This window comes from Diuraphis noxia, unplaced genomic scaffold (assembly GCF_037042655.1).
Source record: "Diuraphis noxia isolate RWA-SAM2 unplaced genomic scaffold, SU_Dnox_SAM2 contig0001, whole genome shotgun sequence".
Classification (NCBI taxonomy): domain Eukaryota; kingdom Metazoa; phylum Arthropoda; class Insecta; order Hemiptera; family Aphididae; genus Diuraphis; species Diuraphis noxia.
The window spans coordinates 37110693-37128772 of NW_028301711.1; the positions used below are offsets into that span (position 1 = coordinate 37110693).

At 29.1% G+C, this 18080-nt stretch overlaps 1 pseudogene; it reads right to left on the reverse strand.

The window, feature by feature from the left end:
* Window positions 1–4395: 4395 nt before the first annotated feature.
* Window positions 4396–5371, reverse strand: LOC149060640 (zinc finger MYM-type protein 1-like; annotated as a pseudogene).
* Window positions 5372–18080: the final 12709 nt, after the last annotated feature.

Sequence of the window (18080 nt, forward strand, 5' to 3'; positions counted from 1 at the left end):
ATCACTCGATACGCAATAATATATTTATAAAGTTTTCTATGTAATATTGTACGAAACTTATAGGGCATAGCGCAGTTTTTCCCGCCCCTACTCCGTAAAAATATTGTTGATTTCGTTGTGAAGAGCCGTCATTCACTAGTTGTACAGTAATAATAATAATGTTAATATGATTGTCAATAATTTTATTTTTGTCAGTTATATTTTTTATGTCTTATACGAATTGCAGATGAAGAAATGTTTTTTTAATCTTAAAAAAAATTATAGGTACCCATATTTTTTCAACTGAATACTTCAGTATTTCTGAATAAAAAATTGGATTTACCGAGAGGTCCATCACTCCATATTATATATTAACTTTGAACAAATAATTTTACAAATATAAAAACAATCAATAATTTTAACTTTGTAAAAGACGGAATTATATGAAAATGTAAAAATAATTGAATACCTAGATAGATAATTATTGACTAGAAGAGTAATCTTTTATATTGCTTGCGTATAAATTATGTCCGTTACATTAAATAATCATCTTTAAAAGAAGTACTACACTTTTATAATTAAAAATAAAATCGTCACTGTTCCGTTCACAAAACATGACAAGATATTAAATTTCTTGGGTATACTCAGGAGTCAGGAACATGAACATAATATTATATTTTATATTAATATTTTTTCAGCACGAACTCAATATTTTTGTCAAATTAAAATTATCAAAAAAATATTTCAGAGAAAAGCAACCGTTATTATATTATTTTAATAATATGCTTTGATACATATCATGGTAAAACTTGTAAATGGTGAGTTTAAAATCTTGGCTAACTTTAAAATGTATAAAACGGCATTCCTTCATTACATAAATATTTCTTTCAACTTTCAAGTTATCATAAAATTTACATCGAAAACTAATGATAAATAATACATACATAGATTATTTCTGTAAAATATCTGAAGTTCTACTATTATCATATATAATAAAAACTACCAACACCATTCAAAATTGACCCTAAAAATATTTATCAACTTATCGTAATAATTAACTAAGATATTATGCATGATATAATATGAGAATTAAGTAACGTGAGCTGATAAAAAAAAAAAGATCAACAACACAATAAATTACTGTTAAATCATCAAACAACATTTTTTATTAAAACTAAAACGCATATCAAAGTATGAATGATAAATTGCTTTCTAACAATGGATGTTCTATAAACTTATAAAATATGCATTACTTACACATAGGTCAGACAGATTATACGAATATGATAGTAAAATGCAGTAAAAAAGTGTAAATTTTGTCGCTTTATATGGATAAGTGACCTTTCGATCCTGTTGCAAAAATATATGATCTTGCGGTTTAAATATACAGTGAAAATAATATGATGTAACAAATAAAGTATAATTAAAATATATAAAATATTAATTATTTGTATATTCAGCTCACATAATTGTAAGTTTTCAATGAAAGTTAGAATAATACTTTTCAATTTGATGTAAACATTTAATAAGCTATTTTACAATGTGATTGAGTCTTAATATTAGTTGTTAAATAAAACAGTTTTTTTTTCATTCTATAATGGTGTTATAATAAAAATCAATATAAATACTATTCAATATTTCTCAACACCGTTATGTGGTATAGTATTGTATGATTCATTAATTATATAAGGTTATTTATTAATCTTAAAGTTTAGTGACAAAATAGCATCTACCATTAGCGTTAAAAGTGAAGTAAAAAATTGAAAATAAAAAAATAAGTAAATATTTTTAGACGTCCCTAAGGAAATTTAAACTGACTCACGATGGTGTGTTTAAAACCACAAATTAGCACGTACAGTAGTCAGATGAGGGTTAATTATTATGTATAGTAGCATAAAAATAAAGATTTTTAAAGTAAATTATTGTCTAAGTAATAAACGACAATTAAGTATTTTTTATTACAATATTTCATAATATCGAGAATGTTTTTTTTTTTTTTTGTAGGTAGTTACATAAATACTTTTAATTATATGCAGTTATTAGTTATTGTAGGTATACATCAGTATACCTAGGTTTATTTTGAATAAATTATTAATTTTTAAAAAAGGGTTCATGTAGTTAATATTAGATAATGCATTATGTTAAATGTTAAATTTAGATTAAACATGTATCTCTCAAAAAACAAGTGTAGTATAATCACAATTTATAATTTATAAAGTACAATCTTAATTTGACAAAAAATTGAATGTTCTTATAATATTATGTAATAAATCATTTAATATACTTTTTTACTTAAGTAATATTTATTTCCATAGACCATAAGTAGTTTTTAAATTATACTGATTATCTTAAAAATAAATTACTAAATAAATAATTACACATAATAATTTGAAAAAATGAAATTCGCAATTTTATAAAGTGCAAATATGAATATTTGAATGAAAATTCAAGTTTCTTTTGTCATAAACTAGTTCAAATATTTATTAAGACTCAGTTTTACACGATAAAAACGTTTAAGTTTAGTTGTAAATTAATAAAAATGTACCTATTTATACTTATAATAACGCATATTAGTATATTTGTTGTTTTTTTTACCAGTATATCATTTTGAAGCGCTCTTACATATTTTGTTATAATCTTAAATCATTCTTATTTAGTTTTGGCATTATTTCTGCATATGGGTTTAAATTAAATTGTTTTAATTTAACAAAGTATTTGTATAATAAATAACTTTTACTAACAATCTCAAAACTAGAGCTCTGAACGGTCTCGTTTAGACCGGTTTGGGCCATGGTCTTGTCTTTTTCGATCTTTATGTATTGTAAATGAATGTAGTTCGATCTGGTCCGTTCCACTTCGTCTAAATGAAAAAATGGTCCGGACCGATCCACTTTAAAATTAAAATTAAGTCTATATGGTCTTGTATAGTGATCTGAATTTTGAACTTCAATTTAATAATATTATTTTTTATTTAATTTATATTACGTCGTAAAATAAATAACATCATAATATTATTTTAATTATAATTATGATGTTTTGGGACATAAAAATAGCTAGCTGGTCTCGTTTAATCTTATTACTATACCTAAATTTTTAAATGTCGATTCAGTCTCGGTCTTTAGTAATTCCTTATAAATAAAACGTTACGTCCGGTCTGACTTAATTTTTATTGTATCAGTTTGGTCTAGTCCAGTCTTGGTCTTTGTTAATATTCATCGGTCTGATCCAGTCTATAAAAAAATGACTGTGCAAAGATCTATTCAAAACATAAGACAATTCTCATTGTATATCGGTGCTTTATTTATTTATTTATAATATACGGGTATTAAACCATTAAGCAAATTGAAAAATCATAGGTACAGTTTAGCTTATCTTATAATACATTTTAGATACAAAAACAAAGTAAAAAAGTAGTTGTACAAATGGTAATAGTAAACAGCTAAATGAAGAATAATTATATACAGTGTGTTTCCTTTTAAAGGTAACACTAAATAATTCTGTCCAGTGACATCGGATTAATATGCGGATTTCGGGAGGGGACAGCGAATATATAAATACACATTTCTTGATGATTTTTACATTTTTAGATCTATCCGTGTGCGCATGCGCAATACAACTTGCATTTTTTTAAATGGCAACAGGTGTTTTGAATACCAAATTCGGATAGAACGAATTTTTTTAAGTCGATTTGGTCCTTTTTATCATAGCTCTAAAATCAAAATTGACTAAATGGCAACCAGTCAAATTTTCGATTAATATTATTGAATTATTTAATAATATCTGCAAACCTACGGATACAAAAATAATAAATACAATTTCATAATAATTCATAAAATTCTAGTATGATTGGTGAAAAATTCAATAATATTAATCGAAACTTTGACTGGTTGCCATTTAGTCAATTTTGATTTTAGAGCTATGGTAAAAAGGACCAAACCGACTTAAAAAAATTCGGTCTATCCAATTAAAAGGAAACACACTGTATAGTATATTATGGTAAAATAAATAAATCATTAATGAACAAAGAATAGTTTAAAAATAAAATATTAATAATTATTAAAACAAACAATTATAAATTTAGGCCAAATATACATTCTGTCTAAATACATAACGGGACATTGCAAAAAAATCAACATGATCCATTATCAGTCAATGATAGAGCTCTGGGAAAAAACAAGGTGGAAGTATAATTATTTTTGCGAAGATAAATATGAAAAAAATTTGATTTTCCTAATACATGAGTTTGTATATTAAAACAAATGAGAGATAATAATCCCGGAGAATAATTAATATGATAATTTAATATGTCATATAAAAACATAATATCTGCAATATATCCATAGGCGGAAATTTAGTGAAATTACTGGAGAGGCTGAGCATTATATTTCTCATTGTACCTATATAGGCACTACTGTACTAGAGTCGCTCGCAATTATTTATTTCAACAAGACAATTTACAAAGTTGTAATGCGTATAAATAGCATATGGAAATTTATTTTTAATTTTAGCCTGAACACCATTGAACTTTCCAGACATTACATTTGCCACATCGTAGGATTGTGCCACAACATGAAACGTGTCCATGTTATTTTTAATATATAGGCACTCAGAGATTCAGCATCTTGTTTGTCAGAAACGTCAATAAAACCCAGAAATCGTTCAACAATATGAAGGCCAACAGTATACCTACAACACATAAAGACATATTTTGTTCTTGCTTAAAACACCAAAAATTAAAATTAAAAAAATCCAGTTAGTATGTGGTTAAAGTACCTACCTCTCTCAATAATTATCAAACCTTTACTAAATTGAATTTTTATACTTGTAATTTAAATGTTAGATTCTTACCTAGCTTCATCACACATTATACCAAAAACTTTAGTATCTTCGATTTCTTTTATAATTTTATGTCTGATGTTTTCAGCACATAAATTATCCAACTCATCATGCACAGCATGACTAGTGTAATTGTTAGTATTTTGAAACTTTTCTGCAAATTCTGGATAATGTTTTGCAATCAAACTGCAAATTTCTTTAAAATTTCCTCCAACAAGAATATATTATGTCTATAGGTAGTGAAAAATCTATCTTGTATTTTAAATGTTATAATATTATGTTATAATAATGATAAACTAATAACGTAAAAATACCTGGTGTATTGACACAATTATTCTAATAAATAAAAATATTAGTAGGTACCTTGATTTATTGAGAGTTTTAATTCTTTATGTCCTCTAAAAGCTAATCCTTGGCAGCTCAAAAATAATGTTATATCACCAAGAGTTTTAATATATTGGAAATTTTTTTCTACAAGAAGCTTGTGGCTTAATGCTACTTGAGAGTGGACACTTCCTGTTGTTATAGTTGAAATATAAGCTTCCCATTTGGCCATGCAAGTGAAATGCTGTTTACTAGTGGAATGTCCGTGCAGTTTACTCTGTTTATTTCCTTTTTTTCCTCTTGACCCTTATAACTAAATACAGTAAATATTTTTAAATAAGATAAAAATAAAAAATAATTTAAACATAATTGAAAAAATACTTGCCTTTTTCCAGTTGTTGAATCCAATACTCGTAAACGTAGAATCATTATTATCACTTGCTATGCTAAAATTGCGACAGAAAAAACAGTAAATAGCATCATGTTTTATACTATATTCTAGCCAACTAAAGTTTGAATAATATACGGAATTAAAACCACGTTTTTGTTTCCCAAAAACAGTTTTTGGATACGGCTATAGTACTAAATACATCAATTATAGTTATACATATAATTTTAAAAAAATTTTGGTTTTATAGTTGCCTCAAGTGCTGGACGAGCTGGACCAGTCAGTAAATTTCCTAAATAACAAGTCTGAGGTTCAGGTACTTTTATAGATTCAACTGTAGCAATACTCCCTTGACTACTACTTAAAGTGTTGTCTGGGTCAGTATCGTCTATGACATTAGTACAAAACGAGACCACAGAAAACGACGAAGGCGGTTTATTCACATTAAATATAGCAATTAATTTCTTAGACATATTGATAATAATTAAATAAATTTAACTTGTAAGCTGTTAACCACTCAAATGACAAATACTCAATGCGATATTGAGATGTGCGGCAAAAAACAAAAAATACATAAAATTCGTCGGTTATGACATAAATTAAATATACTAGTATATTTAATCTATGATTATGGTGACTATCGATTGTGGTGATATTGTTTGTAAAAACCTTCATGATTATAGTTAAAAATAGCATATTATTCGTAACCGTTTATACGAAAGAGGGACGACGCGACGCGAACGACTGCTGATAAACAACCAATGCGGGTGTAATTGTTTATTATTAATATTACATTAATAACGATCGTTCCAAGTTATGACAATAAGTTCGTAATATTTTAGGAATTAAATTTAATTATTATCATAGAATATTTTTTTTTAATTTATTTTGTAAATCAGATATTAAAAATGCATTTTTTAATTATACTAATTACTATATATTTTTATATATTTAGTCACATTACAATTGTGAAGGCTAGGGGAGGCTAAGACCTGTACTTTAAAATTCTGAGGGGTCTTAGTCCCCTCTATCCCCCTCCTCCCCGATTTCTGCCTATGAATATTTCTCCTCAAGTCATAATACGGGATCCCCAATAGCATAATATGTAATTTATATGATTCTCTTGTTATGGGTATATTTAATTTAAATTATAATATAGTTTTAAAAACTATTGTCATCATTAGCTTAGATAAGAGTATAAAGGTGTCTCTAAATTGGAGTTTTTAAATGTAAGTTGCAAGCTAAAACAAATTTAAACCTGGACGGCTTACCTACAATTTACGCTTTCAATAATAGTGTGAAAATATAATACTATGCACTTGTGTTTACAAGTTTTTAATATTGATATTTCATAATCTTAAAATAATTCGAAAACTATTTGTTTGAATTTTTATTGAGGTACAAAAATTATTAAAAATAAAAATAAATATAATTTACTGAATAATATGAGTACTTATAGAAATAGTAGTTCTCAAACAGTAGTATTGCCATAGGACAATTTATTGTGCATCTAAAGATATCCTGTATTTGAAAAATATTTTGGTCTTAATTCTTGAGTACATAATATTTAAGAATTTCCGAAATCAGATCTAAAATAAATACAATATAGTGGGTGAATATGGTTGGGGAATCACATACGATTATTACTATAACTTGATCGAGCCATTCAGGTACGAGAAGTGCACAATAAACAACTGTTATGTGATACAGGATAACCAGCAGCATTTTAACGGATTATTATTTAGCTATTACATAGGAAAATGGAAAATCACAGTTGTTTAATCTGTATAGTATTGCTATGTATTGACGTCCCGCTGACAGATAACCTTGTGTAAGACCTCGATAGCCGGTGTGAGTAGAATGCCAAACTAAGAGAAACCCATAGTACGAAATTATCGTGTTGACAGTAAAACAATTGAGATTATGTATCATGTATATATTATTGCATATAATGATATGGGTATCCGTGAGATACGCACGTACGCATTTGCACGATTCGACCATGGCCGCAGCCGCATACTTATCTTATCAATAGGAGAGGAAACGCAGAGAGTAGGACTATATAGGAGAGCCCCGAATAGACCAAAGGCAGACGTGAGCCACCAGAGTCAGTGCAAGCACCTTCACACCAGTCACCATTTTAATTTAATCATTTGGACTTAGAATATTTTTAATTAAATAATTCTTGGAAATTCTTGGAGCCATTTAATACTTCTATCAGTGTCAACTGTCTTTGACAGCTAAGCTACTAACAGTGTTTTGTTAAAGTCAAAAGCAAATGAATATCTAATAATTAGTCACAAGCCAAGTTGTTATACTTATTTCACCCAAACCATCTACGTCAACACAAGTCGTTTGTCCTCCTGTATGCTGGAACGCTACAATACGAGTATACTCAGTAAAGTTATATTAACATGAGCAGTGGCGCCCAGTCCCCTCTGCGTCACTGTGAATATAAGTGTATAATATTATTATTATCTATCAACTGATATATATGCTTTTGATATGAAAATAATCTATTTTTAAATGGAAGATATATACTATATTGTACGCATGTGTATTTTTTATACATAATCATAGGACGTACCTATAATAATAAGAGGTATTGCTGTAGTCCTTTATAATACGCTTTTATCGTACCTGTGAGATGTGTCTGCAGGTATATGGTTAGTGGTTACGTGCGTGGCCTGCACACCGTCCGAAAATTGTGTGCGTGCGATATAGGCGCGTGCTAGGATCTCGACGACCACAGGTTTAATATTATAGGTTTTACTTCCATTGATGTCCGATAAATCGCGTGTGGCAGGTAAAATAATAATAATAACATAATATACACATAAATGATGTAAATTTCAGCGCGTGAATATACACACGTTATCATATAAATATTAAAATAATAATAATATATCATGTCATGTATGTTATACCTGCAATACTGTTATGAAAATGCTCCGTATAGGTACGTATTTTGTTTGTTTGTAGCATACGTGTTTATCTACAACACAGGTATATATTAAATATAATATTATATACATAACAATATCGTAGTCATGTACGTACTGTAGCAGTGTAGCGTATTCTAGTTCTAGGTAGACATGTCCTAATATTATATTAACACGACGACGCATGCACATGACCGTCGTTTAAAATATCTTATGTTGTGTTTATAGAATTTATATATAAACGTGTTATAATAGACTTACATCTATATAAATATATGTACCTATATAATATTTAACTGAAGGTATTAAATATAAGTGTTGTTTGTTAGTTTGTGTGTGGTCTTCTTTCGTATTTATAATATTATACCCACGATCGTATTATAATGGGAAGATTTAGAGTTACAGTCTGGTAAGTAGGTGTAATGGGAGGGAAAGCTTAAACCTTAACACTTGTTAATTTGCCATATTACCGGTATTGATTGTGAATAATTTAATTCATAGTATAAATTATTTATTTAATCAATAAATCCCTAGGTAATGATAGTTTTAGGTATTTATGAGCGTCTACTAGTGTCGTGTCAAGGGTTTTGTGATACTCACTATCTCCAAATCGTTCCCGGGAGTCACACAGAAATTGAGAAAATAAATCAAATATCATGAGACTAAATAATAGTGTATTTTATTTCCAAAGTCTTTGGAAAATCTATATTCAAAAAAAAGGACTGTATTGCTTAACATAAAAAAAAAAAATAATAATCTTAGTTTAAATTCTTAGTAATTAAATTTATATAATATATAAATTATAAATATTAAGTAACAAGTTCTGGTACCAACACAGGTACCTATGCTGGGATCATTGCTATTTTATGGAATTAATCGCTTCAATTCTAATTCTCTGATTATAAAAATGAATAGAAATAATTAAAAACGAACTATTATTACTGTAGATACTGAATAATAATACAATCTAACAATTTTTTCATAATTAATTATAATATTTCAAATTTTAATTGAATACAATTTATAAAATAAATCAGCCTTTTTTTATTATTTCAATATTAAAAAAAAATAAAAAAAATAAAAAATAAAATGTTAAACATGTACTGAAAAAGAAAGAAACCACAATAAGGTAGTTTAAAATATTAAATTTGCAATACGAATTTATAATAACGAATTATATTCCTTACATATATTGAAACCTCGGTTGATATTCTTAGGTGACACCCTAAGTCTCTTATTCATATTATAGCTTTTAAAATTTAACTACTGAATATTTTGTTGGCGTTTCTAGTATTTCGATAACAATGAATAACATAACAAAACACTTGAGTGACTTTTTCGATTTTTTTCATACTTTTCTCATACTTCACAGAATATAAAATGTACTTTAAAAGGATTCATCAGTACTCGTAGATGTGTACATAATATAATATTTAACCGTATGTATAGGTAATTTATTTGAACATCTTTGCTCTTTTTTTTCTGCTTTAAATATTTATTTTTCCTAATGCAAACCTAACTTGTACTAAAGTAAAAAATTATTATTAACAATTTGAAATTATCAAAATATATAAATCAATACAGATACAATTATAGATACACTATATATAAAATAACAAAAAATAATTAATAAAAAAAGATTTTGATTTTTAACAGTTTTATTTTTACTATCCTGAGTTTCCCGTCACAGATGTTTTTGGAAATTACTGGAGTACAAGAGATGCAAGCCCCGTAAGTATATTATGTACATTATTTTTTTACGATTGTTCCATAATTATTTGGTAAATTTTTATAAATATAATAAAACTATGCTAAATAACACGATAACATGGCTACCAATGAAGTTAAATACAATGAACATTTTTCACTATGGTTACATTCTTCAAACTGTTCATTTATTAGGTACATAGTAAACATTTTATTTACATATTAGAACATATATTATATTTAGTGTTTATGTTATTATATGTTATAGGTATCACAACATTTCTTCCGAATGTATTTTAAGACAATGAGATTGAGAACCCAAATTACCTATGAAGATAATTAATAGTGTAAAAATACATGGTGCATTGGCACAACTACTCCAATAAATAAAAAAAAAGATTATGGTTTAATAATAAAATTAGTATAAAAATAGTATAATAATATTATGTTTTTCATGTATTGGAAAACAGAAAGATATTTTCTATAAGTTTCTTTAAATTTAATTGCTCAAAATATAACTAAAATTATAGTATAATACTAACTTTAAGTTCAAAAATAAAAAAACAAAACGTGCAAATAATGTTTGTATGCTTAAAATTATTACCTAGGTTTTCATATTAATTTAACCTTAATTATTTAAGTATAATATAAATGTATTAGATATTATAATAATGTGTTAGTGAGTTGTTCATGTTGATGCAGACGCAAAAATCCTTTTACAGCACAGTGAAATCTCTAAATACCGGACACTCTCGGTCGCTTAAACGTCGTCCGCTATTTGGAGGTGTCCGTTAAAAGAGGTTTCACTGTATCATATTTTAAGTTTTTAACAATATTTTTTTATCATATTATCACGCACGATTCAACGTTTTTTGAAAAAATAAAGTCCACGTACATTTACTTATATTGTATATTTTCTACACATTTTAATTATGAGCAGAACGACGATGGTTATACAAACATCATAATTGGATACAGTGGTTCGTATTAACTGACGTCGGTGGTAAAAGTACGATTTCATATTAGACCATGACAGTTGATGGCGCAGACAAGATGTGGTGGTAAATTATCTTGTGCACTTTTTACTGTTCAAGTAGGTATTTTTGAATAATATCGGTAAACATAGAAGAAACTAGTGAACTCAGTCTATTCTACGAATTTCACGTGATTTATCAGAAGAAAACGTTGTGTGCAACGAATTTCATTATTTATACGCCAATTAAGCAACGAAGAGTCTTCACAACCACAGAATAAGTATTAACTTAAAAACATCATCCCTGTAATATGGAGATATTTACCATACCTTTATGCAGGTCCAAGATTGGAAACCGACATTGTCAGCAAAACATCTCGACGTGACTCCTGACCAGAGCACAATACTCAGCCTCGGTCTAACCGAGAAAGCAACCGGAGTGTCACTCGGATGACTAGGAGTGGTAAACGAAGTGAGGCCCGGAAAGGAGTACCTCACGATGGTGGTGCGAATGCCGTGCATATGTACCAAGTGGCATAAGCGGCTTCCACATGAGCCAGTGAGTGCATGCGCTGGACAATAATTGCGAACGATCTAACAGCGCTCGGCGTCTCTCGGTACTCAGGATACTGGGGGCGTTCAAGACCACGTCACGATGGCGCTCCAAGTGGAAACGGAGATATCTTCCCTTGAATACGGCCTCAGGAGGTTAAAATCAAGAGTGACCTGTGAGAAGGGGTGTGGCTCGACCAGGAGACCACCCTCCTTTGACAGATTAGAAGGGCCGTCGTAGAAAGGGGAAGATGGACCACGTGGCAGGATCATGAGGGGATTTTGACTGCTGCCTCCATCGTCTATGCCTGGAAGACGAGCTATTTGCCACTGCGAGTCCACAGACAGGATCGCCGAGCATTTGCTGCGTAAAACTTGGCCGTTAACTGACCATGAAATAACTAGACACGGAGACAATAAGCGTGCGGCCGTAGCGGGTCGGTCGCGTGTCCACGTTTTCACGACCGTAGAATCGGGCCGTGTTCTGGGAGCCGCGCACGTCTGCGTACGGCGCACAAGGGCGTACTGGCGAAGGATAGGCTCGGTAGTTGGGTAACCTTGCTAAACCCTTCTATACTCGGTACAAGAGTTTAACTATCCAAGTGGAGTATGGGCAAAACCAATCCGTGACACACCGATGGTGAGACGGAGGACCCCCGAATGGAAGTCCAGGCCCGGGGCTGCCGTCAGGAACCTCCTATGTATTCTGGTCGAGAGTCCACACTCAGATATAGCACATCTGTGGACGAACACGTGCGCGTGGAAGGCTGGCTCGGAGCCGTCCACGGATTAGGCACTTAAAAACCCGGGAAGGCCCCGGTATGGGAACGGAAACCCATCCTAAAAACCATACCGCTTCCAAAAAGGATGGCGCCGTGGCGTGAGCAAAATCCACCCCGATGACCAGGCCAGCGGGAAAGAAGTCGTTGAGTACCTGAGAGAACGGCTCTCAAAATTGTCCACTCACGATTTTCTTTGTGGATATCCGTCCACAAGAAAATAATTGTGATAGCTATAACATAGTGTCGCTTCTCAATACGAAAGTTATAATAAAAAACCATACAAAAATATATGAGTCCCACCACAATGTCACAACTACAAAGCTCATGGATACAAAAAAAAACTACTCCAATCATGAAACTCGATGCGCAAATGTGATGACAACCACCTGACGAGCGAGTATACCAAAGACCGAAATAGTTTTTCTAAATATACACTATGTACCTTGTATCACACCACAAACTTCAAGAGATGTCCAGCATTCAAGTCAGATTATAAAAAGTCTAACTCAAAAATTCAACCTGTCAAAGCTTTTGATTTCAACATTCAATCGAAAGCGAATCATATTATCAATTGTGTTTTTATGAGTGCCATGTAGTTCGTTTTATGCGACTTATCTAGTAATCATTAAAACAAAACATGTGTGACCAGTAAAATAATATTTCCTATACAACACGGCACACAACCTCATCAACACAGTATGTTTATATTATATAATAACATATCAATAATATAATTAAAACTTAGTATTTACTGTTACTGTTGCATAACGATACCAATTTTTTGCTTCGTGAGCTCATTTTAACGAAAATAAAAAAAATATACCTTACGAATTAATTGTTTTAATGCGAACGACAGTCGAACTTTTTTCACGTAGAAAAAAATAATTTAAACACTTAGTCAAAATACAACAGTCCATAACTTGGTATATATTTAACATTTTTACTTGGTCGTTTTTTCTATAGTTGAAGGAGGACTATGGTAACTATTTGGCCATATTATTTCACTTGGTCACTTTTTGCACTTAGACACTTTTTGCACGACGGCGACGATATGCGGAAAACACCAACAGTTAAAATATAAACACAGACAAAATCTCTAATATCTTTTCAAACTTCATAAAAACTCTTAATTCATCAATTAGTCCATTAATTCCCTTATTTTTTCAGTTCTAAATGCACTAATAGCAAAAAGCACTATCTCTCCACAATTTATTAACATTGCACAATACAAATTATTAAATATTAAATCTTATCCACTGTACCACTTGGCACTTACCAATCATACCCTCATTAACTCTAATCTAAACAGTATTCATTAGCTCAAATTTTTATCTGAGTTGTAAAAATTACCAATATTACGTGTATTATTATGTTATATAAATTATTATTAATAATAACAAAGCTACCAACGTTGTACAAAAGCAAATACTTCAAATAGTATATAAATATAATGTGCTGAAACATTTTAATTTACAATAAAAAAAAAAAAAAAACAAACAAACAAACCAGAAAATAATAGTGTATATGACAATAAATTATGACTTATAATAATATAATATACATCAATAAAATTAAATGTTTCATTGATAAACGTCAATCATGCTTTTATATTTTATTATTATATTTAACGTTTTAAATAATTAAAATACATTTTAAATCAAAAAGAGTATTAGTTTTGGGTTATATTATCAGATTAAACGATCTATAAGTGTTTAATGCTTATTTTTAAGCCATCGACTGCATGTTAATGGTCAGTTTTTATTTGGTTTGGTACACGTGCACGTATACGAAAATCATATAAGAATTCTTCACTAAAATATCCGATGGTCACCCATCCGGGAGCTTGAAATGCTGACAGAAACAAACTTTACCTAACCGACCTCAAAACAAGTTAGTGATTGTAGCTAACCACCATGCCAAGCCCAGATCCTATTATATATATTATAATATTATATTATATTATGATATAAAGGGTTTTTCTTAAAAATTTCAAAAACCATAGTGTCAATAAATGCATCATTAAAGGATAGAACTAAGATGAAATTACATGGTGAGTTTAATCACCCTGAATAAACTTTTTATTTATTTTTTATTATAATTTTTAACAAAGTTTTACACATATTTTGCATAAAACGTTGTTTTGGTTTACAGCTACAAAGATTTTGCGGTCACCACGTGCGACCTAAACGATACCAAATTCGTTGTTGATACCTCAACCAGCAGATATGGTCCCGTGCATAATGTCTGTTTTACGAGAAAAGCAGCGTTTACACGGAGTTGCAGTGGTAGTTGGAGCAGGGTATAGCGAGCGAAGTTTACATTACTAGTGCAATATATACTCTCTAAACGGCCACTGCGTTATCCATTAATTTGATTTATGTGTCAGCAGACACTGCTGCAGCAACGGTATTGTTATTATTATACTAACAGCGTCTGTGCTCGAAATTGGTACTATATTTCAAATTTAGTACACTAAAACTATTGGTTTGCAGTGTGTGCATGAAACTAGTTTGGCAACACTTGCACACGTGAATGTTTACATACGATTTATTTAAGAATATTGTTAGCAATAAGTAGTTAAATGATTTTTATTCGTGATCGGGAAGCCGTATAAGAACTAATATATTTTCAGTCATCGATATGGTGTATTATATCATTTGTTTATATTGGGGTAATAGGTACCTTTCATAAAAAATCACACAATAGTGGTCTCTAGCAATTGAGACAGTCTGATGTATTATAGCTGATATTGTCAATATTTTCAATTTACTGTTAGGAAGTTGTACCTTGTTACTCGGGATTTACATGAATATGATGCCAATAACAATATAACACTGAAAGTATCGTAGGTTTTAAATATAGAATTTATGATATTATAGCATATACCACTAAAATATTATGATTTTCCGGTCGTGAAAGCTTCAGAGTAAGGCATTTTTGTTCTTGGAAATATCATGCTTAAACTTAACACACAAGACTATAAAAAGGGATACTGCACACGAATAACGTATGTACGATAGGTCAATAGCGCATACGCAACTTAAATTTTATGTTTCAACGTTAAAATCGTGTATCCCCTAATATAATATTTTTTATTAATAGTAACTGTGAATATAATATAAACATCCAGAGTAGAATTTATATGTTAGATCAATATGTAAATTAAATCAAAGAACAATGAGAGAAATGATTATAACTACAACTACAAATTTATATTTCAACTATTTAAAATGTCAAAAAATAAAAATATGAAATAAAAAGAAGTAAATTAATTGATGTCAAGTGAATTTAAAATAAAATTTTTCAACTGTTAATGAGATTAATTTCAATTGAAATGAAGTCAGTACGAAATTTGATGATTCCGACTAAGATTTAAGCGCTGTTTTAAATATTACGACGTCATATACTATAAAAAACTTGCAGATGAGATTTAAATTACTATCTTTAACAATGGCATGTGATGATAGAACTGGAATATCCAACAGATTTATTTTCTGCTACTGTTTGCAAGTGTATTACTTCAGATTTTTAGTATTATTTAAGTAGATATACTAAAAAAAGTATGATAGTTAGAATGAAAGTTTGCATATAAAGAGGAAACAACGAATAGATTTATAAAAAAGTAAAAATACATATTGAGATTAAGTTTTTCTGGGTGGTTTATGATATAACTGATAAAAAATAATACCAAATAACAACTGAAGAACATTTATCACTTATTCAAGGACCAGAATATAAACACATAGGTCAGACAATATAACACAAATTTTAGTTTCCAGTAATTTAAATGGATATCGTCTTTATTTCGTTATTCTATGATGTTATATGCATTAATTACCATAATTTCAGCAAATTAACTTATTATATTTCATATAAACAATATAATATATTATGCGTTTATATGCGTATGGATGCATATATACTAGTAATTTATTATTTTATAGTTGTACTATAAAATAGTTACCATAGACCTTTATAATTTCCGTAACATTTTAAGTCTAAGGATTTAAGATCTACAACACAGTTAATTTATTAACAATACATTACATACGTTTGTAAAATAAAAAAAAAATTAATTGAGATTATGACATTAATGCCATATGTATTGTAGACTGTTTTCATTAGGGAAACCATAAGGTTTGTACATTTAAAAAAAAATTATTTATTAAATTGGTTTATATAATAAATGCATTTCCATACGCGTATACCCGCGTATCATGTGTTATTCTATAAGTATACGCACTTACGGAAAAACAGAGAAGTGGGTATACGCCGTATACCCGCGTATACGCCCCAACTACACCACTGAATTTTTAGTAGCTAGACGTCTGTAACAACTATACTTAATGAAGCTTACCTTGTGTGATGTATATTGTAAATACATCCAATTTTTTAAGAAAGTTAGTTAACATAAATTTATAGAAATTATCATTATACCTATTATAAATGAGTACATACTTGATGAATACAATAATACTAAAATATGTGATGATAACACCACTTGAATATTTTAACACTTATTACTCATTTTACTGTATTTTCTAAATTTAATAATTATTTTTATTTATTTATTTGGTTAAAAATGTCTAATTCAATGATTCTTTCATAAACCATAAAACAATATTTATTATTATTATTATTTTTTAAGTAACTACCTTACCTAAAATTGTGTTTTATAAAACACAGCTGTTCCAGCTGTTCTATTAGTTCTTTTTTCCCAATCATTAGAAAAATTTTGGTAATATGTTTTCTACAAGAAGTGTTTGAATAATTTTGACTCCTAAAGCCACTCTAAGGCCTATTTTGACCACTGAATCAAAAAATCCACTCACAAAAACTATATTCAAACGTTGTATATAGTCAAAGGCGTGATAACAGAAAACAAATTCAATATAATGAAAAAAGCGGGTAAGTGGAAGTCGCTCTGCTGTACTGCATTAGGTGGTGGGATGGACCTCTGACTAGGATAAGTTAGATTTGAATACAATGATAGCTATCATTGTATACGAAAAACGATTCTGAACGAAGATAATTTGTCAGTCTAGGACATATTATATTTAAATATTGTCATATATTCTATTTTAAAACGGATGTTTATATAAGTATATTCTATCCACCATGCAATTTTCTAGAATTTTTGACTTAAGTTGAACTATTCATAGGCATTAGAAATTTTCGATCATTATTAGTTTTTTTTAAATTAATATCGTTAAAAATTTATTTGTTAGGCAGAAAAGCTGGAAAATTTAATACAAGGCTGTTAACATATTGTTACAATAGCAGTTGAAAAATAAAATAAATTCATAGTCACAATTTTGTTTAATAAGCATTTTAAGTTGAAATTTTGACTAAATACGTAAAAATTACGGCAATGTTCAAAATATTTTACGATATAAATTCATAAAAATTTTCCTTTTATATCAAAGATTTGAAAATTTAATACAAGGCTCCTAACATATTTTTACAATAGCAGGTGAAAAATAAAGTAAATACTTAGTCACAATTTTTTTTTACAAGCAATCAAATTTTAATTTTGAAAACATACTTAAAAATCATGAAAATTCGCAAATTATTTTAAGCTAGAAATTCATAAAAAA